Here is a 27,088-nt window from a genome sequence, read left to right on the forward strand (position 1 = left end):
TCCCGGATGTGGATCAGATTGTAGGCACTCCGCAGGTCCAATTTGGTAAAAAAACGGGCCCCGCGGAGCTGTTCGATCACGGCCGGCACCAACGGGAGAGGGTAGTGGTACTTGGTGGTGATGGAATTGAGGCCTCTGTAGTCGATGCATGGGTGTAGACCTCCGTCCTTCTTGGCCACGAAGAAGAAGTCTGCCGACGCAGGAGAGGTGGACGTGCAGATGAAACCCTGTTGGAGAGCCTCCTGGATGTACTCCTCCATAGTCTTGGTTTCAGCCACCGAAAGAGGGTAGAAGCGGAGGCGCAGAGCTTGCAAGCAGGTCGATGGCACAGTCCCAGGGACGATGAGGAGGGAGACAGGTGGCGCGGGTCTTGGAGAAAACCTCCTGGAGAACCTGGTATACCTCCAGGATGTTGGGCTGGAGGGCAACCACAGGACTCTCAACTGACTTGGAACCACAGGGGAAGGGAAAACAGGTCCTCGACCATGAGATGGTGGGGTCATGACGTTGGAGCCACGGGAGGCCGACAATTACTTTGTGTACTGGTGCATTGATGATGAGGAAGGGAAGGCTTTCTTGATGCATGGGTTCCACTGTGAGGGTGAGTGGTGCTGTGATGTGCGTTATGGTGCTGGATCCCAATGGTCGACTATCCAGTGCTTGGACTGGAAAAGGAGAGGAGAGCGGTTATGAGGTGATGTTGAGGGAGGAGGCGAGGCCCTGGTCGATGAAATTCCCCACGGCGCGGGAGTCCACTAGAGCTGTAGAGACAACACATGAGGGACAGCCAGCCAGTGAAATGGAAACCAGAAAGGGTTTCGTGGAAAGTTATGATGAAGGAATACTCACACCTACCCTGGGAGAAAGATGATCACGGGGCCGCCCCTTTGCCCTCGTGGACTCCGGGTTGGAACGCACCGGACACCTCTGAAGCTGGTGCCCCTCCTGACCACAAAAGTATCAGAGCCCCAGCTGTCTCCAGCGACGCCGATCTGCCACGGGGAAGTGTTTGGCCCCTACCTCCATAGGTTCAGGCTCTGTTTCAGGACGGCCAAAGGAGAAAGGCTAGAGACGAGGGGAGTGCCGGCGCTGTCGAAGAAGGTTATTCAGACGGATGGCCATCGCTATGAGCGCGTCCAAGGAAAGGTTGTCGTCCTGACACACCAACTCCGTCGGTACCTCTTCACTCAATCCTCTTCGAATAAGGTGCGGAGCACCGGCTCATTCCATCCGCTGGAGGCTGCCACAGTCTGGAAGATGAGGGCATACTCTGCAGCGGTCTGGGCACCCTGCCGGAGTTGGAGTAGTCACTTACCTCCCTCTCTGCCCTCAGGTGGATGATCGAAGACTGCCCTGAACAGAGCCATTAACCTCTCTTAGGAACCCAGCTCCTCCTCTCCTCTCTCCCAGACGGCCGTAGTCCACTCCAAAGCCTGTCCGTTCAGCAGGGAAATTACCGTGGCAACTTTGGAACTCTCAGTGGTGGGGGCTCCTGTCTGATGGGCGAAATAGAGAGAGCACTGGAGTAGGAAGCCACGGCATTTTGATGGAGTCCCGTCATATTTGTCCGGGAGGGACAATAGGGCATCGCTGACCTGGGCGGACTGCTTGATGGGCTGGTGGACTGGCTCGCTGGGACAACTCGTGGTAGAGGATCCTCCGCTAGTTGGAGATGAATCCTCTCGGGTGTTGTCGAGGTGGTGGAGAACACGGAGGACCTTTTCCATTACCGTACCCAGTTGAGCCAGCTGGTCGTGGTGTTGACGGAGTAGGTGTTCCTGTTTGTCGACCATCCGGGAGATATCCTTAACTTCTGCTGCTTCCATATCTTGGGAGGCAGTATTCTGTAAAGTATACGCAGGGAGTCAGGAAGCAGGTGCAGAAGGTGAGTTTAATAATAAGAAACATTAAGATAATCAAAACAGGAGTTGCGTGCTGAACGTAAACAAAACCAATACTGCCTGAAGACCGAGGCTACTGATGGCTAAATAAAGGGAGAGTAATCAGGGTGATGATGAAGTCCAGGTGTGCGTAATGATAGGGAGCAGGTGTGCTTAATGATGGTAGCCAGGTGTGCGTATTGTGGGTGGCCAGGACCGGTGGTTAGTAGACTGGCGACATCGAGCGCCGGAGCGGGAGAGCAGGAGTAGGCGTGACAAGTTTTACCATATTAAAACAAGAGTTCAGTTCACGTAACAGGGTTTACCTTAAAATGAATCACTAATCACATGTAATAAATACAAATCTTCAGAAATGAATTTCTCAAAGCAACAAAATAACTAGGGCTTTACAATGATTGTGAAAACTTGGATAAATGTTGGGGTTAAGTGGGTTAAAAGTTTCCTGGAAGTCACAGAGGCTGCACAGAGGGACATGTCAAAATGCTGCATTTTGGAACTTTAGCAAGTCTTTATTCCCATGTGGTCTATATTAAAGGAGACTTCACTTAAAATAACAGGCTTTTCAAATGCAATATTTGTGCACAATTTCTGCTTAAAATATCAAAGGTATGCAAAAGGTACACATTTTGTGGAATTACCATTAGACTAAACACTAAACAGTCATTTAAATATAATTATGTGCAAACAGAATGTGCCCTGTGAGTTGATTCCAGCATGTTTACACCATTAATCAGGCTTGATTTTTATTTGTATTTTGTGCTTAGCACGGGGGACACCATGGCTCACATCTGGCACCAAGGCAGCGGAAAGACCAGCACATATGCAAATGTTAAACAGGTATTGTTAGGCAGGATCATAGTTGATGAGCAGTTTTGCCACTGCAGTCTGCAGATATAATAAAACAATAAGTAATCTATAAGAGATTCTGAGGTGGTGGTCCTTTCAAAATACATTACAACATGCCTAATAAACCTTAAAGGGAAAATTCACCACTATACACTATTTGGGGTGTTTTTCCAGTCTCCCTACATAATTCTGATTGATGATAGGGTGTTTCAGACCTAATTATGCACTACAGCTGTATTTTTTTATGTTTGCGCCTGGAGAGTTCAACCAATGACGTCATTGGTTGATTGAGCCTGCTGTCTGATCTAAAAATGAATGGAGTCATGTTTAGTAGCAATTATTGTGGCCTTTTTTGTTTAGCCGATTGCACGATCACGCTAGCAGCGAGTAGATATGGTTGTCATTGTTCAATAGAGCATTGCACTTGTCTCAACGATGTTCCTATCTGCCATGACATTGCAGGATATCTAGGTTGACTCATTTTCCCTGGCTTTGTAAAGACTACAGCATGATGGGAGCCCTACTTCCTTGTTCCCACACTCGAAGGCAGGCTTTTCAAAACGGGGGAGGTACTACTTTACAGGTTCACTGGAGCTATGTTACTGTGCACTGTATATCCGAGATTGCTAAATAATTCGCTACAATGGCTGCTTCTGATGATTCCGCTTTCCAAGAAGAGCTGGACGACTTAACATGTTTTAATGTTATTTTACATAGGAACATACAGCCCTGTTTATTTGACTAATTGCGAGACCAACAAGCAGCATAAGTATTCAGACCCTTTATTCAATACTTTGTTGAAGCACCTTTGGCAGCGATTACAGCCTTGAGTCTTCTTGGGTATGACGCTACAAGCTTGGAACACCTGTATTTGGGGAGTTTCTCCCATTCTTCTTTGCAGATCCTCTCAAGCTCTGTCAGGTTGGATGAGGAGTGTTGCTGCACAGCTATTTTCAGGTCTCTCCAGAGATGTTCGATCCGGTTCAAGTCCGGGCTCTGGCTGGACCACTCAAGGACATTCAAAGACTTGTCCCGAAGCCACTCCTGCGTTGTCTTGGCTGTGTGCTTAGGGTTGTTGTCCTGTTGGAAGGAGAACGTTCACCCCAGTCTGAGGTCCTGAGTGCTCTGGAGCAGGTTTTCATCAAGGATCTCTCTGTACTCCTGAGTGGCGCAGTGGTCTAAGGCACTGCATCGCAGTGCTAGCTGTGCCACTAGAGATCCTGGTTCGAGTCCAGGCTCTGTCGCAGCTGACTGGGAGACCCATGGGCGGCGCACAATTGGTCCAAGGTAGGGGAGGGTTTGGCTGGCATGGTTGTGGGTTCGTTTCCCACGGGGGGCCAGTATGATTTTTTTTATTTTTATAAAAATTACATTAAAAAAACTTGTATGCATTCACTAACTGTAAGTCGCTCTGGATAAGAGCGTCTGCTAAATAACTAAAATGTAAAATGTACTTTGCTCCGTTCATCTTTCCCTCGATCCTGACTAGTCTCCCAGTCCCTGCCACTGAAAAACATCCCCACAGTATGATGCTTGGCATGATGCAGACGTGTCGCTTGGCATTCAGGCCAAAGAGTTCAGTCTTGGTTTCATCAGACCAGAGAATCTTGTTTCTCATGATCTGAGAGTCCTTTAGGTGCCTTTTGGCAAACTCCAAGCAGGCTGTCATGTACCTTTTACTGAGGAGTGGCTTCCGTCTGGCCACTCTACCATAAAGGCCTGATTGGTGGAGTGCTGCAGAGATGGTTGTCCTTCTGAAAGGTTCTCCTATCTCCACAGAGGAACTCTGGAGCTCTGTCAGAGTTACCATCGGGTTCTTGGTCACCTCCCTGACCAAGGCCCTTCCCGATTGCTCAGTTTGGCCAGCTCTAGGAAGAGTCTTGGTGGTTCCAAACTTCTTCCATTTAAGAATGATGGAGGCCACTGTGTTCTTGGGGACCTTCAATGCTGCAGAACTTTTTTGGTACCCTTCCCCAGATCTGTGCCTCGACACAATCCTGTCTCGGAGCTCTACGGACAATTCCTGACCTCATGGCGTGGTTTTTGCTCTGACATGCACTGTCAACTGTGGGACCTTATATAGACAGATGTGTGCCTTTCCAAATCATGTCCAATCAATTGAATTTACCACAGGTGGACTCCAATGAAGTTGTAGAAACATCTCAAGGATGATCAATGCAAACAGGATGCACCTGAGCCCAATTTCGAGTCTCATAGCAAAGGGTCTGAATACTTTATGGGGTATTGTGTGTCGATTGATGAAGGACATTTGATTTAATCCATTTTAGAATAAGGCTGTAACGTAACAAAATGTGGAAAAAGTCAAGTGGTCTGAATAATTTCCAAAGGCACTGTAATCTGTAATTACAGCAATGAATTATTGTTACCATGATTGTTACACATGGGCAGGTTTCCACTAAATTCACCAACTTAGTGTTCTCAGCTGCATACAGTAACAACTGTCACAAAGGTTGTGATCCCTCATGGATGTGATGGGTGTCTTAGAGGTCATAGCCTATGCTCTAATTACTTACCCTTGAATGTGCACTCAGTGTTGTTGCTAGCACTTGCCCCAAAAATAAAGTGTACCATCTGGGGTAACTTGGTTAAGCTGGTAAAAACAGATCAGTAGGTCAACCTCACTGACTGGGAACTAATATAGGTGTCATCCCAGATGTGGAAAAATACACTTTCAAAGCATAGTGCATGTAATGTTTGCCTAAATACAATGTAATCACTAGGTGTTACACAGGATTTAGCTTGTTAAAATTAAGTGTCTCATGAGGGGTACTTACCTGTAATTAATGTGTACTTATACAGTACATTACCCATCCTAACAACCTGGCCCTCAGAATTAAAGCTTCTGGAAGCGTGATATAAGTGGGAGACTAAACAATCAACTCCTATGTCCTCCACTCGTTACCTGTATTAATGGCACCTGTTTGAACTTGTTATCAGTATAAAAGACACCTGTCCACAACCTCAAACAGTCACACTCCAAACTCCACTATGGCCAAGACCAAAGAGCTGTCAAAGGACACCAGAAACAAAATTGTAGACCTGCACCAGGCTGGGAAGACTGAATCTGCAATAGGTAAGCAGCTTGGTTTGAAGAAATCAACTGTGGGAGCAATTATTAGGAAATGGAAGACATACAAGACCACTGATAATCTCCCTCGATCTGGGGCTCCACGCAAGATCTCACCCCGTGGGGTCAAAATGATCACAAGAACGGTGAGCAAAAATCCCAGAACCACACGGGGGGACCTAATGAATGACCTGCAGAGAGCTGGGACCAAAGTAACAAAGCCTACCATCAGTAACACACTACGCCGCCAGGGACTCAAATCCTGCAGTGCCAGACGTGTCCCCCTGCTTAAGCCAGTACATGTCCAGGCCCGTCTGAAGTTTGCTAGAGTGCATTTGGATGATCCAGAAGAGGATTGGGAGAATGTCATATGGTCAGATGAAACCAAAATAGAACTTTTTGGTAAAAACTCAACTCAGTCGTGTTTGGAGGACAAAGAATGCTGAGTTGCATCCAAAGAACACCATACCTACTGTGAAGCATGGGGGGTGGAAACATCATGCTTTGGGCCTGTTTTTCTGCAAAGGGACCAGGACGACTGATCCGTGTAAAGGAAAGAATGAATGGGGCCATGTATCGTGAGATTTTGAGTGAAAACCTCCTTCCATCAGCAAGGGCATTGAAGATGAAATGTGGCTGGGTCTTTCAGCATGACAATGATCCCAAACACACTGCCCGGGCAACGAAGGAGTGGCTTCGTAAGAAGCATTTCAAGGTCCTGGAGTGGCCTAGCCAGTCTCCAGATCTCAAACCCATAGAAAATCTTTGGAGGGAGTTGAAAGTCCGTGTTGCCCAGCGACAGCCCCAAAACATCACTGCTCTAGAGGAGATCTGCATGGAGGAATGGGCCAAAATACCAGCAACAGTGTGAAAACCTTGTGAAGACTTACAGAAAACGTTTGACCTGTGTCATTGCCAACAAAGGGTATATAACAAAGTATTGAGAAACTTTTGTTATTGACCAAATACTTATTTTCCACCATAATTTGCAAATAAATTCATTAAAAATCCTACAATGTGATTTTCTGGATTCTTTTTTCTCAATTTGTCTGTCATAATTGACGTGTACCTATGATGAAAATTACAGGCCTCTCTCATCTTTTTAAGTGGGAGAACTTGCACAATTGGTGGCTGACTAAATACTTTTTTTTCCCACTGTATCTCCTCTTTATGTTGTGGATCAGTCGTCCGAATATACCTCCCCTGTGTTTTTTAACCAACCAGTAAGTTCATTCAATAAATTAAAAATGGTTATTCAACATTTTCTCTGATCGATTCCCTCATAGTCTCCAGACCTGGTTTTTGATAGTCTGCCAAGAGCGTTCAATATGCTGTGTGTGGCTGATCGAATGTGGATCAACAAAGTTCTGCCTGTGGTTCACAGTGTGATGCTGATAATCTAGTGGATTCAGTGCCTGCACATATGCTCTCCACGAGTCACTGTAGATGGTTGATCCTCTTTTGATGTTGTTTTCTAATGTTCGGGATCAGTACTCTGCATAAGCGTGAAGGTACCATTTTCAGAACGGGCCATCTATTACCTCAGTTGACCTCCAACGTTCCAAAGACTCAGCCCTGTCTGGCCCATGTTGCCTCATATTGTCCACAGTTGTACTGTAAAAGAAAAATTGGATTAAAAGACAATTATCAATATATTGAATAGGGTCAGGGTGTGCAATTTACATTAATTTAGGGTTGTCATTATATAAAATAGGCTGACTTACCGGAAGATGAATCCCATCCATTCATTTAGTCCATTATGCGAACCAACTTAACATTGATATTTTCCGTATTTTTTTATTTAAGCTTTATTTAAGCTTTATTTAACCTTTATTGTTCATTTCGTTTTTATTGAGCATTTCGTTTTCGTTTTCCGGGGATGGTCCCTTTTTCGATTACACATCCTATATGAAGTAATTACAGTAGTATAATGTTATTATAGCCACATACATTAACTTCTGCAGGCCCTCATTAACCGGGTCAGCAACAACAATATAAACAATGGAGCAAATGCATATCATGATATCGTCCTATGCAAATAGCACTTATCTATCATTATGTAATACTGCAATGTTACAATACTGTAGTGAACGGAATGACAGGGACGTGAACCCTGGTCGTTGGTGTGAAACGCAAACACCCTATGCATCGCGTCAGTAACGTTAACCCATTTGGTGGTAATTAAAACATGGTTCATTAGCGAGGATCGCTACACTACCCCCCATCCAACTAGAAGAAACGTCCCCGTGCTTCGACCACTTCAGCCCCCTAACACGTCCGGCCATGCGTTCCAATGGTCTCACAGCCGTCTTCCCACTTCTGACACCAATGTAGCAAACAAAGGGCCAGGAATGCATACCCAGGTCGCTGGCATGAAAGGCAAACACCCTATGCATCGCACTAATAAAGTTAACCCACTTGGTGGGAATTGTAACATCACATGGCGCAGTAGCGAAGATCGCTATAATACAACATTTTAAAACAATAGGAGTGTTGTCACGACTTCCGCCGAGGCTGCCTCCCCTCCTTGTTCGGGCAGGTTTTGGCGTTCGTCGTCACAGGCTTACTAGCCACTGCCGCTCCATATATCATCATTACATTTGTCTTGTCTTGTCAATTACACACACCTGGTTCATATCCCCTCATTAGTCCGTGTATAAGTGTTCCCTCTGCCCCCTTGTCCTTGTGGGTGATTGTTTTATGTGAAGATGAGTGTAGCTCGGTTGAGCTACCCGTACTTTGTATCGCCAGGGTTAATTCTCCCCGTGTGCCTGTATTGTGTTCCAGTGCTCCTGTATTACGTCCTGTGCTGTTGACGCTATCCAGCGTAACTGTGTACTACGGAATAAACTCTGTATTCAGTGATTTACCTTCCTGCGCCTGACTCCTTCAAATCACATTCTCACAGAATCACCCCACCTCTCACAGAATCACCCACCCGCTATGGAGTCAGCGGGAGAGGAGCGCATGCCTGGAGTCGTGGCACGGGTACAGGAGCATTCCACGATGCTGGCCAGCTTGGGAGAAGCGATAGATCGGGTTCTTCAGGTTGTCCAACGCCTGGAGAGGAGAGGACCCGATCTGTCGAGACCAGCTGGCCAACCGGATCCAGCCACCCACACCCCAGCAACCGGCGGGATCCAGATATCCCTACCACGGGAGTCCAACGGGACGGCGGCTCTCTGCCAAGGATTCCTCCTCCAACTGGAGCTCTATTTCTCCAGCATCAGGCCGGCCACATCGGAGCGGGAGAAGGTGTCCGCCCTCGTCTCCTGCCCCTCGGGGAAAGCCCTGGAGTGGGCCAACGCGGTGTGGAACGAAGGAGGAGCCGTGTTGGAGAACTACGGGGAGTTCGCTCGCCTCTTTCGGGCAGTCTTCGATCACCCGCCCGAAGGTCGAGAGGCGGGTCCACCTGAGGCAGGGGACGAGGACTGAACAGGACTTCGCCTTGGAGTTTCGGACTCCTGGTGGAATGAGCGTGCCCTTATTGACCATTTCCGGTGGCATCTGCGGGAGGATGTCCAACGGGAGCTAGCCTGCCGGGACACCATGTTGTCCTTCGCGCAACTGGTGGACATGGCCCTTCGTTTGGACAACCTGCTGGCGGCCAGAGGACATCCTGGAAGGGGTCTGCCCGTTCCCACCCCGGCCGACTCGGATCCCGAGCCGATGGAGCTGGGTGGAACTGCCATCCGAGAGAGCGGAGGACGACAGCGACAGTGTCACACTGGTGGCACGAAGGGACAGTACACCACACGTTGTCGTCAGCGCTCTTTTGGGTCTGGAGGCGGCAGGCAGGGCACTCTCGCATCACCCCAGGTATCGAACACCCACACTCGTTCAGAGCCCTCTGCTGCGCACTGTTCCCTAACCATCTACTTTCCTGATCACATGGTAGTTCCCCAGTGTAAGGCGCTAGTCGATTCAGGCGCAGCTGGGAACTTTATGGACAGGGCATTCTCACACCAGCTAGGCATTTCATTGGTTCCCCTATCCATTCCACTCCCCATCAGAGCACTTGATAGTCGACCATTAGGGTCCGGGTTTGTTAAGGAGGTTACTGCACCAGTCACCATGATTACCCAGGAGGCTCATTGTGAGCAGGTCACTTTTTATATTATTGAGTCTCCTGCTTTCCCTGTGGTATTAGGTCTCCCTTGGTTAGCACTCCACAACCCCACCTTCTTATGGCCGCAGAGGGTTCTCACGGGGTGGTTGCGAGAGTGTCAGGGTAGATGTCTAGGTGTTTCCGTTGGTGCAACCATGGTGGAAAGTCCAGACATTCCCCCCGAATACCTCGATTTGGCGCACGCGTTCTCTAAAACGCAGGCTACCAAGTTAACAACTCATCGGGCGGGAGATTGCGAGATAAACATCCGGGTAGACGCTGTACCTCCCAGGAGTCATGTGTACCCCCTGTCGCAGGCTGAAACGGCGGCTATGGAAACATACGTCGCCGAGTCCCTGCGCCAGGGGTATATACGTCCCTCCATTTCACCCGCCTCCTCGAGTTTCTTCTTTGTGAAGAAGAAAGACGGTGGTCTGCGCCCTTGCATTGATTATCGACCACTGAACAAGGAGACGGTAAAATGTAGTTATCCTCTCCCCCTCATTCCGTCAGTGATCAAGTCAATGCATGGGGCGCGCTTCTTCACCAAATTAGATATCAGGAGTGCATACAACCTGGTGCGTGTTAGAGAGGGGGATGAGTGGAAGACAGCATTCAGCACAACCACGGGGCATTATGAATACCTGGTGATGCCCTACGGTTTGATGAATGCTCCAGCTGTCTTCCAGTTCTTTGTGAACGAGGTGTTTCGGGACAAGTTTGGTCGCGGTGTAGTGGTCTACATCGATGACATTCTGGTGTATTTCGCTACGCGCGCCGAGCATGTGTCCCTGGTTCGCAAAGTGCTGGCCCCACTGCTGGAAAGTGACCTTTATGCCAAGGCAGAGAAGTGTATGTTTTTCCAGCAGTCCGTCTCCTTCCTCGGATACCGCATTACCATCTCAGGTGTGGAGATGGAGGGGGATCGCATTTCAGCCGTGCGTAATGGGCCGACTCCCACCACGATTAAGGAGGTGCAGCGCTTTCTGGGCTTTGCCAACTACTATCGGAGGTTTATCCGGGGCTGTGGCAAGGTCGCAGCTCCCATTACATCTCTGTTGAAGGGTGGGCCGTCCCGGCTCCGCTGGTCTGCTGAGGCTGACCTGGCCTTCAGGAAACTGCGGGGTCTGTTCACCTCAGCCCCGGTACTGGCCCACCCTGATCCATCACTACCGTTCGTAGTGGAGGTGGATGCGTCCGAGGTAGGGATAGGCACTGTCCTATCTCAACGCTCGGGCACGCCACCCAAGCTCCACCCCTGTGCCTTCTTCTCTAATAAGCTCAGCCCGGCGGAGCAGAACTACGACGTTGGTGATCGGGAGCTGTTGGCTGTTGTCTGAGCCTTGACCGTGTGGAGGCATTGGCTCGAAGGGGCGAAACACCCTTTCCTCGTCTGGACGGACCACCGTAACCTGGAGTACATCCGGGCAGCGAGGAGGCTAAATCCTCGCCAGGCCAGGTGGGCCCTATTCTTCACCCGGTTCGATTTTTCACTGTTATACATCCCGGGTACGAAGAACGTGAAGGCAGACGCATTGTCATGGCTGTATGACACAGAGGAGAGGCCCAGAGACAATACCCCCATACCCCCGGCTTCCTGCATTGTGGTGCCGGTAGTATGGGCGATGGATGCGGATATAGAGCAGGCATTACGCACAGATCTATCTCCACCTCAGTGTCCAGCTGGGCTGCGGTACGTGCCTGCTCTTATCCGTCATCGTCTGATCTACTGGGCACACACGTCACCCTCCTCTGGTCACCCAGGTATCGGTCATACAGTGCGTTGCCTGACCAGAAAGTACTGGTGGTCTACCTTGGCTAAGGACGTGAGGGTGTATGTCTCCTGCTCGGTGTGTGCCCAGAGTAAGGCACCTAGGCACCTCCCAGCGGGTAAGTTACAACCTTTACCAATTCCACAACGACCATGGTCTCACCTAAGTGTTGATTTCCTGACTGATCTTCCCCTCTCCCAAGGTAACACCACCATCCTTGTCGTTGTGGACCGCTTTTCAAAGGCCTGCCACCTCCTTCCTCTGCCCGGTCTCCCAACGGCAATGCAAACTGCAGAGGCCCTGTTTACACACGTCTTCCGGCACTACGGGGTACCAGAGGATATAGTGTCTGACCAAGGTCCCCAGTTCACATCCAAAGTCTGGAAGGCGTTCATGGAACGTCTGGGGGTCTCGGTCAGCCTGACCTCTGGGTTCCACCCCGAGTCTAATGGGCAGGTGGAACGGGTAAATCAGGATGTGGGTAGGTTCCTGCGGTCCTACTGCCAGGACCGGCCGGGGGAGTGGTCGGTGTTCTTGCCATGTGCAGAATATGCCAGGAATCTCTCCGCCACTCCTCTACTAACCTAATGCCATTCCAATGTGTGTTAGGTTACCAACCGGTTCTGGCACCGTGGCACCAGAGCTAGACCGAGGCTCCTGCAGTGGATGACTGGTTTTGGCGTGCGGAGGAGACGTGGGACGCTGCCCACGTTCACCTCCAACGCGCCGTGCGTCGTCAGAAGGCAACGCTGACCGCCACCGCAGGATCGGGTCTGGCTCTCGACCCGGAATCTGCCCCTTCACCTGCCCTGCCGGAAGCTGAGCCCGCGGTTTGTGGGGCCATTCAAAGTCCTGAGGAGAATCAACGAGGTCACCTATAGGTTATTACTTCCCCCTGATTACCGTATTAACCCCTCGTTTCATGTGTCTCTCCTCAGGCTGGTGGTGGCTGGTCCGCACCAGGAGTCTGAGGTGCGGGAGGTCCCTCCACCTCCTCTGGACATCGAGGGGGCCCCGGCGTACTCTGTCTGTTCCATCCTGGATTTGAGGCGTCGGGTGGGGGGCCTTCAGTACCTCGTGGAGTGGGAGGGGTACGGTCCGGAGGAACGGTGCTGGGTCCCGGTGAGGGATATCCTCGATCCCTCCCTGTTGCGGGATTTCCACCGTCGCCATCCGACTCTCCCTGATCTGCTTCCTCCTGGCCGTCCCCAAGGTCGGGGTTGGCGCACTGCTGGAGCTGCGCGTCAAGGGGTGGGGGGGGGATACTGTCACGACTTCCACCGAGGCTGCCTCCTCTCCTTGTTCGGGCAGGTTTCGGCGTTCGTCGTCACCGGCTTACTAGCCACTGCCGCTCCATATATCATCATTCCATTTGTCTTGTCTTGACAATTACACACACCTGGTTCATATCCCCTCATTAGTCCGTGTATAAGTGTTCCCTCTACCCCTTTGTCCTTGTGGGTGATTGTTTTATGTGAAGATGAGTGTAACTCGGTTGAGCTACCCGTACTTTGTATTGCCGGGGTTATTTCTCCCCGTGTGCCTGTATTGTGTTCCAGTGCGCCTGTATTACACCCTGTGCTGTTGACGCTATCCAGCATAACTGTGTACTACGGAATAAACTCTGTATTCTGTGATTTACCCTCCTGCGCCTTACTCCTTCAAATCACATTCTCACAAGTGTGGCTTTAGAGCTACAGTAGGTGATCTGGAAATCTCTTAAAGCTGCAATATGTAACTTTTTGAGCAACCTGACCAAATTTACGTAGAAATATGAGTTATAGATCTGTCATTCTCATTGAAAGCAAGTCAAAGATGCTGTATATCTGTTATATGTGCGCTACTTCTATGCTTCCCGTTCTTAAGTTTAGTTTTTGCCTCTTTTACTTTCATTTTTTTGTACACCAGCTTCAAACAGCTGAAAATAAAATGTTGATGGTTATAGGCGGGTTGGTTGTTTCGCAACAAAACTGACACGTGCGCAACTATGGGGCAAAACAGACAGGGTTGGCTTAGATAGTTGACAACATGTAAACTATATTTAGTCCCCACTGTTTATTGAAAACATAAATACATTTGCACAATGAGCACTTGTTGTTTCTCAAATACATCGTCACAGTTGTTGGTTAGCTAGCAAGCACATTTTAGCCATATTAGCATTGACATGAAATCTGTCAAAACACCTCAAAACAAGACATGGTATCAAGAACAAGATGGAACTAGCTGAAACGAGTCACTTACGATTCCCCACATGGCAGTTTCTTGTCATTGTTGGTAGCTATCTGGACATCCAGAATCACAGCCCCATTGAAGCGTGTGCATCGTTTTCGTCAGCTAACCAATCTTTTGAAAATATATTTCACAGCAGTTTAGATGGTATAATGATTCTCTACACATTGCTTGTTTTGTCACATAAACTGAAAGTAGGTGAACTATTAGAATTTTAGCAACCAGGAAATGGCATAGAGATTTCTGCATATTGCACCTTTAATTCTCATTTAAATGATTGTCATAATATGTCATAACAGCTGACATAACCTGTCATAACCTGTCATAATAAGGCCATAACACTGTCATGACCCATATATTTACACCTGTTGTGATATATATTGCAATATGTTATTGCTCGTTATGACACCTACATAAGCGTGTCAAAACCCACATTTATTCAAATGTATTTTTTCCCTGCCAAGAAGTTTCCTTTCATTTGAAAGTTTGTTTCCTAAGTTGTTGTTGTAATGAATTCTTCACAGTCATGTTTTTTTCCCATCATATTTTAAATTACTTGTAGAAAATACACTTTATGACACTGTCATTAAGCATTATGACCGTCCTGTGTAACTTTACTTGGACTAAGGAAATGAACTTTATGACACGGTCAAGAAGCATTATGACCATCCTGTGTCACTTTACTTAGACTAAGAAAATACACATTATGACACTGTCCAGAAGCATTATGACCATCATAATCATATAAGCCAGATAGGCCTATCACGTACATGCCCTTATATCAGTCATTAGTCAGAAAGAGGATGTCTTGTCCTGCTCCTGAAATCTGCTCCTGCATTCATTCCAGTCATCAGAAACAGAGCATCAACGCGTGCGCAATTACAATGATAATTGAATATGGTCAATTTCAGAAAATGTTCAAATAACATAAACATACTGTTGATAAGTATGCTATGGTGTAATGGAATGTTTTGCCTTATGTGGTAGGTTTTTTGACTCTCTTATGTAGGTGTCATACCCAGCTGTAAAATAACTACCATTGAAGGTTTTTGGGGTTTTGACACTCTTATGTAAGTGTCATAACCAGCCATAAAATAACGCAATATATGTCACAACAGGTTTAAATATACAGTACTTTTGTATTTATAGTATATTTTCAAATACATGCAACTTAAACGTTTCATATCAAGAAATTTCAATTTGAAATCTTTTGGACATCAGAGTAATCTTGAGGTTACCCTATTTGAGTCAGAAAAGTATATTTATATGATAGGTAAGATATACAAAACCTTGCAGAGAGCCTATCCAACTGACAATCTCCTAGAAAAAAAATATAAACTACCGGAACCAAGATTTAAAATAACTGATATTGGCACAAGATGGAGGGAATGTTGGGACATAACTAACAAAATTACAGTTAACGAAAATGTACGCTTAATCCAGTATAAACTAATGTATAAAATGTATTACACAAGAGAAAAAATTCACCAATTCTACAGCACAACGGCAGTCATGTCTTAAGTGTAAAACTAACAGTGTAAAACTTCTGGGAATGTTATAAAGTCCAAATGTTATGGGTGGAGTTAGAAAGTTGACTGTCAGAAGCATTACAATGTAACCTTAATCTGCCTGTCTGTATATTTCAAGACATGGCATTGAGGGTGCAGTGAGATACCCGGTGGGTTGGAAGATACTTTTCTCTTCAATCATCTTGAAAAAAAGTATTCTTAAAACCTGGAGATCAACCAATCCTCCATTGCTAACACAATAGAAAGGTCAAACGCTTTATTATCTACAGTGGGGAGAACAAGTATTTGATACACTGCCGTTCTTCCAGGTTTTCCTATTTACAAAGCATGTAGAGGTCTGTAATTTGTATCATAGGTACACTTCAACTGTGAGAGACGGAATCTAAAACAAACATCCAGAAAATCATATTGTATGATTTTTAAGTAATTAATTTGCATTTTATTGCATGACATAAGTATTTGATACATCAGAAAAGCAGAACTTAATATTTGGTACAGAAACCTTTGTTTGCAATTACAGAGATCATACGTTTCCTGTAGGTCTTGACCAGGTTTGCACACACTGCAGCAGGGATTTTGTCGCTGGGCAATACGGACTTTCAACTCCCTCCAAAGATTTTCTATTGGGTTCAGGTCTGGAAACTGGCTAGGCCACTCCAGGACCTTGAGATGCTTCTTACGGAGCCACTCCTTAGTTGCCCTTGCTGTGTGTTTCGGGTCGTTGTCATGCTGGAAGACCCAGCCACGACCCATCTTCAATGCTCTTACTGAGGGAAGGAGGTTGTTGGCCAAGATCTCGTGATACATGGCCCCATCCATCCTCCCCTCAATACAGGGCAGTCGTCCTGTCCCCTTTGCAGAAAAGCATCCCCAAAGAATGATGTTTTACCTCCATGCTTCACGGTTGGGATGGTGTTCTTGGGGTTGTACTCATCCTTCTTCTTCCTCCGAACACGGCGAGTGGAGTTTAGACCAAAAAGCTATATTTTTGTCTCATCAGACCACATGACCTTCTCCCATTCCTCCTCTGGATCATCCAGATGGTCATTGACAAACTTCAGACGGGCCTGGACATGCGCTGGCTTGAGCAGGGGGACCTTGTGTGCGCTGCAGGATTTTAATCCATGACGGCATAGTGTGTTACTAATGGTTTTCTTTGAGACTGTGGTCCTAGCTCTCTTCAGGTCATTGACCAGGTCCTGCCGTGTAGTTCTGGGCTGATCCCTCACCTTCCTCATGATCATTGATGCCCCACGAGGTGAGATCTTGCATGGAGCCCCAGACTGAGGGTGATTGACCGTCATCTTGAACTTCTTCCATTTTCTAATAATTGCGCCAACAGTTGTTGTCTTCTCACCAAGCTGCTTGCCTATTGTCCTGTAGCCCATCCCAGCCTTGTGTAGGTCTACAATTGTATCCCTGATGTCCTTACACAGCTCTCTGGTCTTGGCCATTGTGGAGTTGTTGGAGTCTGTTTGATTGAGTGTGTGGACAGGTGTCTTTTATACAGGTAACGAGTTCAAACAGGTGCAGTAAATACAGGTAATGAGTGGAGAACAGGAGGGCTTCTTAAAGAAAAACTAACAGGTCTGTGAGAGCCGGAATTCTTACTGGTTGGTAGGTGATCAAATACTTATGTCATGCAATAAAATGCAAATGAATTACTTAAAAATCATACAATGTGATTTTCTGGATTTTAGATTCCGCCTCTCACAGTTGAAGTGTACCTATGATAAAAATTACAGACCTCTACATGCTTTGTAAGTAGGAAAACCTGCAAAATCGGCAGTGTATCAAATACTTGTTCTCCCCACTGTATATGTTGAAAATGCGTGGGCGATGGAGAGAAACAAAATGGTGCAGTTTGAGGCCCTGTGGCGGAGAGTGATATGGGCGCTGGAGATGAGGCTGTGAGGAGGTGGGTCTGGGCAGGGGTGATGTCGTTTATGTTTGTGTGCGTATGGACAGTGCCTTCGGAAAGTATTCAGACCCCTTGACTTTTTCCACATTTTCTTAGGTTACAGCCTTATTCTAAAAATTATTAAATTGTTATTTTTCCTCATCAATCTACACTCAATACCCCATAATGACAAAGCAAAAACTGTTTTATTGAAATTTGTGCTAATTTATATAGATAAAAAAACAACTGAAATATTAAATTTACATAAATATTCAAACCCTTTACTCAGTACTTTGTTGAAGCACCTTTGGCAGCAATTACAGCCTTGAGTCTTCTTGGGTATGACGCTACAAGCTTGGCACACCTGTATTTGGGAAGTTTCTCCCATTCTTCTCTGCAGATCCTCTCAAGCTCTGTCAGGTTGGATGGGGAGCGTGGCTGCACAGCTATTTTCAGGCCTCTCCAGAGATGTTCGATCGGGTTCAAGTCCGGGCTCTGACTGGGCCACTCAAGGACATTCTGAGACTTGTCCCGAAGCCACTCCTGCGTTGTCTTGGCTGTGTGCTTAAGGTCGTTGTCCCGTTGGAAGGTGAACCGTCGCCCCAGTCTGAGGTCCTAAGCGCTCTGGAGCAGGTTTTCATCGAGGATCTCTCTGTCCTTTTCTCCGTTCATCTTTCCCTCGATCCTGACTAGTCTCCCAGTCCCTGCCACTGAAAAATATCCCCACAACATGATGCTGCCACCACCATGCTTCACCGTAGGGATGGTGCCAGGTTTCCTCCAGACGTGACACTTGGCATTCAGGCCAAAGAGTTCAATCTTGGTTTCATCAGACCAGAGAATCTTGTTTCTCATGGTCTGAGAGTCTCTAGGTGCCTTTTGGAAAACTCTAAGGGGGCTGTCATGTGCAGTTTACTGAGGAGTGGCTTCCGTCTGGCCACTCTACCATAAAGACCTGATTGGTGGAGTGCTGCAGAGATGGTTGTCCTTCTAGAAGTTTCTCCCATCTCCACAGAGGAACTGTAGAGCTCTGTCAGAGTGACCATCGCGTTCTTGGTCACATCCCTGACCAAGGCCCTTCTCCCCCGATTGCTCAGTTTGGCCGGGTGGCCAGCTCTAGGAAGAGTCTTGGTGGTTCCAAACTTCTTCCATTTAAGAATGATGGAGACCACTGTGTTCTTGGGGACCTTCAATGCTGCAGACATTTTTTGGTACCCTTCCACATATCTGTGCCTCGACACAATCCTGTCTTGGACCTCTACGGACAATTCCTTCGACCTCATGGCTTGATTTTTGCTCGGACATGCACTGTCAACTGTGGGACCTTATATAGACAGGTGTGTGCCTTTCCAAATCATGACCAATCAATTGAATTTACCACAGGTGGACTCCAATGAAGTTGTAGAAACATCTCAAGGATGATCAATGGAAACAGGATGCACCTGAGTCTCATAGCAAAGGTTCTGAATACTTATGTAAATAAGGTATTTCTGTGTTTGAAAGTGATGCAAACGGATACAGTGGAATCATGCCATATTTATTGAAGTATTTTACATACAGTTGAAGTCGGAAGTTTACATACACTTAAAACTTGTTTAAGCCATATCTCAGACTGGCCAATAAAAAGAAAAGATTAAGATGGGCAGTCTGAGATATGGCTTTTTCTTTGCAACTCTGCCTAGAAGGTCAGCCTCTTCACTGTTGACGTTGACACTGGTGTTTTGGGGGTACTATTTAATAAAGCTGCCAGTTGACACATATGGAATCATGTAGTAACCAAAAAAGTGTTAAACAAATCAAAATATATTTTATATTCTTCAAAGTAGCCACCCTTTGTCTTGATGACAGCTTTGCACACTCTTGGCTTTCTCTCAACCAGCTTCACCTGTAATGCTTTTACAACAGTCTTGAAGGAGTTCCCACATATGCTGAGCACTTGTTGGCTGCTTTTCCTTCACTATGCGGTTCAACTCATTCCAAACCATCTCAATTGGGTTGAGGTCGGGTGATTGTGGAGGCCAGGTAATCTGATGCAGCGCTCCATCACTCTCCTTCTTGGTCAAATATCCCTTACACCGCCTGGACGTGTGTTTTGGGTCATTGTCCTGTTGAAAGTAATTTACATTTTAGTCATTTAGCAGACGCTCTTATCCAGAACGACTTACAGTTAGTGAGTGCATACATTTTTCATACTGGCCCCCAGTGAGAATCGAACCCACAATCCTGGCGTTGCAAGCGCCATGCCATTACCAACTGAGCTACAGGAGGCCTATACTAAGCGCAAACCAGATGGGATGGCGTATCGCTGCAGAATGCTGTGGTAAGCATGCTGGTTAAGTGTGCCTTGAATTCTAAATAAATCACAGACAGTGTCACAAGCAAAGCACCCCCACACCATCACACCACCTCCTCCATGGTTCACGGTGGGAACCACACATGTGGAGACCGTCCGTTCACCTACTCTGCGTCTCACAAAGACACAGCGGTTGGAACCAGAAATCTCAAATTTGGACTCATCAGACCAAAGGACAGATTTCCTCGTGTTTCTTGGCTCAAGCAATTTCTTCTTCTTGTTGGTGTCATTTAGTAGTGGTTTCTATGCAGCAATTCGACCATGAAGGCCTAATTCACGCAGTCTCCTCTGAACAGTTGATGTTGAGATGTGTCTGTTACTTGAACTCTGTGAAGCATTTATTTGGGCTGCAATTTCTGAGGCTGGTAACTCTAATGTACTTATCCTCTGCAGCAGAGGTGACTCCGGGTCTTCCTTTCCTGTGGCGGTCCTCATGAGAGCCAGTTTCATCATAGCGCTTGAAGGGTTTTGCGACTGCACTTGAAGAAACTTTCAAAGTTCTTGAAATTTTCCAGATTGACTGACCTTCGTGTCTTAAAGTAATGATGCACAGTCGTTTCTATTTGCTTATTTGTGCTGTTTTTGCCATAATATGGATTTGGTCTTTTACCAAATAGGGCTATCTTCTGTATACCACCCCTACCTTGTCATAACACAACTGATTGGCTCAAACGCATTAAGAAGGAAAGAAATTCCACAAATTAACTTTTAACAAGTCACACCTGTTAATTGAAATGCATTCCAGGTGACTACCTCACTTTTGACTGGTACTGTATTTGTGTCCTCCGAAGAGGGTTGATGGGTTACAAAATATATATATATATATATATATATATATATATATATATATATATATATATATATATATATATATATTTTCTGTCTGTCTGTTTGTTTATGGTGGCCGTCTGTCTGTCTCTGTTCTTCTTCTCTGCTATCTGTCTCTGCATGCATCTCTCTGCAATATATAGTAAGTGTAATGAGAATGTTTTATTTATTTATGCCCTTGTTCTGGCTCTCTGTCTTTCTCTGCTGCTTCTTCTCTTCTGCTGTCTGTCTCGCTCAGCTGTTTATTCTTCTTTTGTCTGTCGGTCTGTATTTTTATCTATATGGATACTGAAAAGTAATTGTTGAAACACCCTGTAATTCTCACAAAAACCACAATGTCACTTTTTTTTAACAGTTCTTCTGGCTGCCACTAGTCTTGATCAACTGCAAATGTCCTCTATTTCATCAACATTTTGGCAGTCATTCCATCAAAATTATTTTAAGGTAAGTTCATTAATTTTTTTGTCATTTAGAAAAAGTTGTAGATATAAAAAAAAATTGTTTGTTTAAATATACACGTAGGGAAGCCTTAAGATAAATCATCCACTTGTTTAGAGAGAAAAATTTTGATTGTTTTTCAGTAAAGGAGATCTCGCCCCTTTATAGTTGATCATTTGTTTCTAACTGTAATTTAAGCACTGACTAACCCAGTTATCTAACTAGCAGCCTCTCTAGCAGAAAGTCTGAGCTAGCAACTAGCTAGCAACCCTACTAGCAAAAAGCCTGAGGTGAAATAAATGCTAGCCAGCTTGTTAGCATAAGCTAATGTCTGCTAGCATAGCTAGCCAATCCCCAGTTAGCGAGGTTAGGATTAGGGTTAGGGGTTAGAGTTAGAATAGGGGTTAGGGTTAGGTTAGTGTCAGAATAGGGGTTAGGGGTCAGAGTTAGAATAGGGGCCAGGGCTAAGGTTAGGATTAAAATGTAACTGTTATGAATTTTGTATTGTCATTTTGTTGTCTATTGTATTTAAACACCACTTTAAACGTGTACATGATACTGCTACAAAATTTCCCCAAGGGATAATAAAGTCAGTAAAGCAACGAATAGGGGTTAGGGTCAGAATAGGGGTTAGGGTCAGAATAGGGGTTAGGGTCAGAATAGGGGTTAGGGTCAGAATAAGGGTTAGGTTAGGGTAAGAATAGGAGTTAGGGTTAGGGTTAGATTAGGGGTCCATTTTCTACCGTTCCTAAAATAATAATACAATATTATTTTTTTTTTCAGATGAGAGTTTACAAGAAAATATCTGATCGTGGTGGCTATGGCGAAGAGGAGCTTCGTTGTGCCCTGAATGCTATTGAAAATGGGCAGGGCATTAAGGCAGCTGCCCGTGCTTTTAATGTGCCACCCAAAACCCTAAGGCGCCCCCGAGACAAGCAGGTCAAAACCCCAGGCCACAGCCATTTGGGTGGGTTACCAGTCTTCACTGGTTCTTTCGAATGTGACCTCATGAGTCATATCCTAAAAATGGAAAGAGTCCTTTTCGGACTTACATTATGGGATGTCTGAAAACTTGCCTTTGACCTGGCGGAGAGGAAGGGAATCCAATAAATTCAATTCAGAAAGGCGGTAGAGATAATCAAATGTTTTATTAATATGCATTTATTTCACCTCAGACTTTCTACTGACCCTTCTGGGATTTAAAATATTGCCTTATTCAAATTATGAGTTTAGTTTAACTGTACATAATGGAGTGTAAGGAAAAGGTAAAATAAGAAAGATAATTTATGTGCGGTTAGGTAAAAAATAGGGACACTTCTGTGAAACCCCATGGCACAAGGGGGGGAGGACTTACCCCAGGTGGTATCTTACTCCAGTAGCTGGGCAAAATGCCCCTTTCCTAAAATATACATTTGATTAAATAACAAAAAATTGCCATTTATTTTCCTTTATAGTTTGTTACCATGGCCATCATCCACCTACATTTTATTTGTGTCAGCAATACTTTTCTTGGTGAAATGCTATCTCAGATCCTTAAAGAAGAACGTCTGCACCGCATGATTTGTTGTTCTTTTTCAGCTGATACTTTTATGGCAGTTTGCAGAGAGACTTGTGCCGTAGTAGATCTGTGAAAAATATATTTTGCCAACATTTTCTATTGTGAAATGCTCCCTCAGATAACCATGTTTAAGTAAACTATCTAAATGTTTTCGCACTGTCTTCTCAGGAAGAATTTGGTAATGTTATCATGTAATAAAGATGTCCCTAAGAAATGATCTTCCTCTTCCTGACTTCGTTATGGTTGTTGCTATAGCTGTCTTTCATAATAAGGTACAGAAATGAAGTGAAACTTCCAGAAGCTTTAAAATGAGGGCCAGTATGTTAGGATGTGTAATGTACTGTATACGTATACATTAATTACAAGTAAGTACTCCTCAAGATACACTTCATTTTAACTAGCTAATTCCTGTGTAACAGCTAGTAATTACATTGTACTAATACAGATATTACATGTACTCTGTGGTGTACTAGTGTGTTTATTCGCTCACTTGGATCGCACTTCCAGAAGCTTTATCAGGATGGGTAATGTACTGTATAAGTACACATTCATTACGCATAAGTACCCTTCAAGATATACTTCATTTTAACTAGCTAAATCTTGTGTAACAACTAGTGATTACATTGTACTTAGGCAAACATTACATGTACTATGCTCTTATTCCTCATCTGGGATGACACTCATATTAGATCCCAGTCAGTGAGGTTGACCTACCGATCTGTTTTCGTAAACTCAGCTAAGTTAACCCAGATGGTAGACTTTATTTTTGGGGCATGTGCTAGCAACAACGTTGACTGGAGATAAATATTGAACAGTACACATTCATGGGTATGTAATTAGAGCCTATTGAGAATAGGTTATAATCTCTCAGACACCCATCACATACACAAGGGATCACAACCCTTGTCACAGTTGTTAATTAATTGGATGCAGCTGAGAAGAAGCAAACACTAAGTTGGTGAATTTAGTGGAAACCTGCCAATTTGTAACAAGTATGGTAGCAAGGATTCATTGTTACACTTCTGTAATTACAGACCACAATTACTACCAGCTACATGTCGTTATTACACTGTAACTGTGAGTTGTTACAGTTAACTACAACACTTGTTAGTGTCATTACATGTGTAATTACACTGTAAAAAGGAAGCATTACCCAATTCCTCTTGTATCAAAGTGGCTCTGAACACCTCACTGCACCACCCAAACACACCATATGCAAGTATTCCGTTTGTAGAACTGTAATATTTATTATAAGCATTAGTAGTATATTTTTATTCTACTGTATATATGCAATACATTACCATAACTGTTCCTGCATACTGCTGTGTGAACTCACCTCATTCACATTTACATTTACGTCATTTAGCAGACTGTCTCCAGAGCAAATAAACTTTGTCTTGAATACAAGCCATGTCTACTTACGGTGCCTTCAGAAAATATTCACACCTTTTCCACATTTTGTTGTGTTACTAAGTGGGATTAAAATTGATTTAATTGTCATTTTTTGTAAACAATCTACACAAAATACTCTGTAATGTCAAAGTGGAAGAACAATTCTAACATTTGTAAAAGTTTAATTAAAATATATACAGTGGGGATAACAAGTATTTGATACACTGTCGATTTTGCAGGTTTTCCTACTTACAAAGCATGTAGAGGTCTGTAATTTTTATCATAGGTACACTTCAACTGTGAGAGACGGAATCTAAAACCAAAATCCAGAAAATCACATTGTATGATTTTTAAGTAATTCATTTGCATTTTATTGCATGACATAGGTATTTGATCACCTACCAACAAGTAAGAATTCTGGCTCTCACAGACCTGTTAGTTTTTCTTTAAGAAGCCCTCCTGTTCTCCACTCATTACCTGTATTAACTGCACCTGTTTGAACTCGTTACCTGTATAAAAGACACCTGTCCACACACTCAATCAAACAGACACCAACCTCTCCATAATGGCCAAGACCAGAGAGCTGTGTAAGGACATCAGGGATAAAATTGTAGACCTGTACATGGCTGGGATGGGCTACAGGACAATAGGCAAGCAGCTTGGTGAGAAGGCAACAACTGTTGGCGCAATTATTAGAAAATGGAAGAAGTTCAAGATGACGGTCAATCACCCTTGGTCTGGGGCTCCATGCAAGATCTCACCTCGTGGGGCATCAATGATCATGAGGAAGGTGAGGGATCAGCCCAGAACTACATGGCAGGACCTGGTCAATGACCTGAAGAGAGCTGGGACCACAGTTTCAAAGAAAACCATTAGTAACACACTACGCCGTCATGGATTAAAATCCTGCAGCGCACGCAAGGTCCCCCTGCTCAAGCCAGCGCATGTCCAGGCCCATCTGAACTTTGCCAATGACCATCTGGATGATCCAGAGGAGGAATGGGAGAAGGTCATGTGGTCTGATGAGACAAAAATAGAGCTTTTTGGTCTAAACTCCACTCGCCGTGTTTGGAGGAAGAAGAAGGATGATTACAACCCCAAGAACCCCATCCCAACCGTGAAGCATGGAGGTGGAAACATCATTCTTTGGGGATGCTTTTCTGCAAAGGGGACAGGACGACTGCACCGTATTGAGGGGAGGATGGATGGGGCCATGTATCGCAAGATCTTGGCCAACAACCTCCCTCCCTCAGAAAGAGCATTGAAGATGGGTCGTGGCTGGGTCTTCCAGCATGACAACGACCCGAAACACACAGCCAGGGCAACTAAGGAGTGGCTCCGTAAGAAGCATCTCAAGGTCCTGGTGTGGCCTAGTCAGTCTCCAGACCTGAACCCAATAGAAAATCTTTGGAGGGAGCTGAAAGTCCATATTGCCCAGCGACAGCCCCGAAACCTGAAGGATCTGGAGAAGGTCTGTATGGAGGAGTGGGCCAAAATCCCTGCTGCAGTGTGTGCAAACCTGGTCAAGACCTAAAGGAAACGTATTATCTCTGTAATTGCAAACAAAGGTTTCTATACCAAATATTAAGTTCTGCTTTTCTGATGTATCAAATACTTATGTCATGCAAGAAAATGCAAATTAATTACTTAAAAATCATACAATGTGATTTTCTGGATTTGAAGTGTACCAATGATAATAATTACAGACCTCTACATGCTTTGTAAGTAGGAAAACCTGCAAAATCGGCAGTATATCTGTCACACCCTGGCTATGGGACTCTAGTTGTTGAGCCAGGGTGTGTTTGTTCTATGTGGTGTGTTTCTATGTTGGGGGTTCTGGGTTGTTGTTTTCTATGTTTGCCTTAGTGACTCCCAATCAGAGGCAACGAGTGTCAGCTGTTCGTTGGTTGTCTCTGATTGGGAGCCATATTTAAACTGTCTGTTTTTCATTCGGGTTTGTGGGATTTTGTTCCGTTAAGGTTTGTGTATAACTTCAGGACGTCACGCATCGTTGTTTATTGTTTTTGTGTCGTGTTCAGTACAATTAAAGTATGTACGCTTATTACGCTGCGCCTTGGTCCTCCTCATTGGTAGACGATCGTGACAATATCAAATACTTGTTCTCCCCACTGTATATATATATATATATATATATATATTGATTAAATATGTATTCAACCCCCTGTGTCAGTACATCTTAGAATCGCCTTTGGCAGCGATTACAGATATGAGTCTTTCTTGGTAAGTCTCTAAGAGCTTTCCACACCTGGATTTTGCAACATTTGGCCATTTTTCTTTTCACAATTATTCATGCTCTGTCAAATTGTTTGTTGATCATTGCTAGACAACCATTTTCAGGTTTGTCTTAGATTTTCAAGCAGATTTAAGTCAAAGCTGTAACTCAGCCACTCAGGAACATTCACTGGCATTGTGCTTTAGGCTATTGTCCTGCTGAAAGGTGAATTCATCTCCCAGTGTCTGGTGGATAGCAGACTGAACCAGGTTTTCCTCTAGGATTTTGCCTGTGCTTAGCTCCATTCCGTTAACTCACTAACTGTAAGTCGCTCTGGATAAGAGAGTCTGCTAAATGACTCAAATGTAAATGTTGAGCTTGAGTTTATTCCAGGCTGAAAGTTTTTATCCAATGGGTCTACAGACTCTGTACTACTAAAGCTGGTGTCAAGGTCATTGTCATCAGCAGCAGGATTAGTCTGTAGGACACACAGTAGTTTGTGATTAGCCAACATTTTACTACTTTGTCCCCATCAATACACACTCAAACAAGGTACTATATCCACCCACCCCCCTCATGTCAATAGATTATGCAAACTAACCTTCACACACAATACCCACCCCCAACAGACACCAGTCAGTCTGTCACCCACACCATCCCCTCCTTTTCTCCAATTTAGACTTCAAGCCTTATAATAATAATATGCCATTTAGCAGACGCTTTTATCCAAAGCGACTTACAGTCATGTGTGCATACATTTTTACATATGGGTGGTCCCAGGGATCGAACCCACTACCCTGGCGTTACAAGCACCATGCTCTACCAATTGAGCTACAGAGGACCACATGAACAAGCCTTGCATGAACAATCAACTAAGCCTCCACAATACAGAAAAAATAAGTTGGAGCCAACT

Source organism: Coregonus clupeaformis, chromosome 1 (genome assembly GCF_020615455.1).
Source record: "Coregonus clupeaformis isolate EN_2021a chromosome 1, ASM2061545v1, whole genome shotgun sequence".
Lineage (NCBI taxonomy): Eukaryota > Metazoa > Chordata > Actinopteri > Salmoniformes > Salmonidae > Coregonus > Coregonus clupeaformis.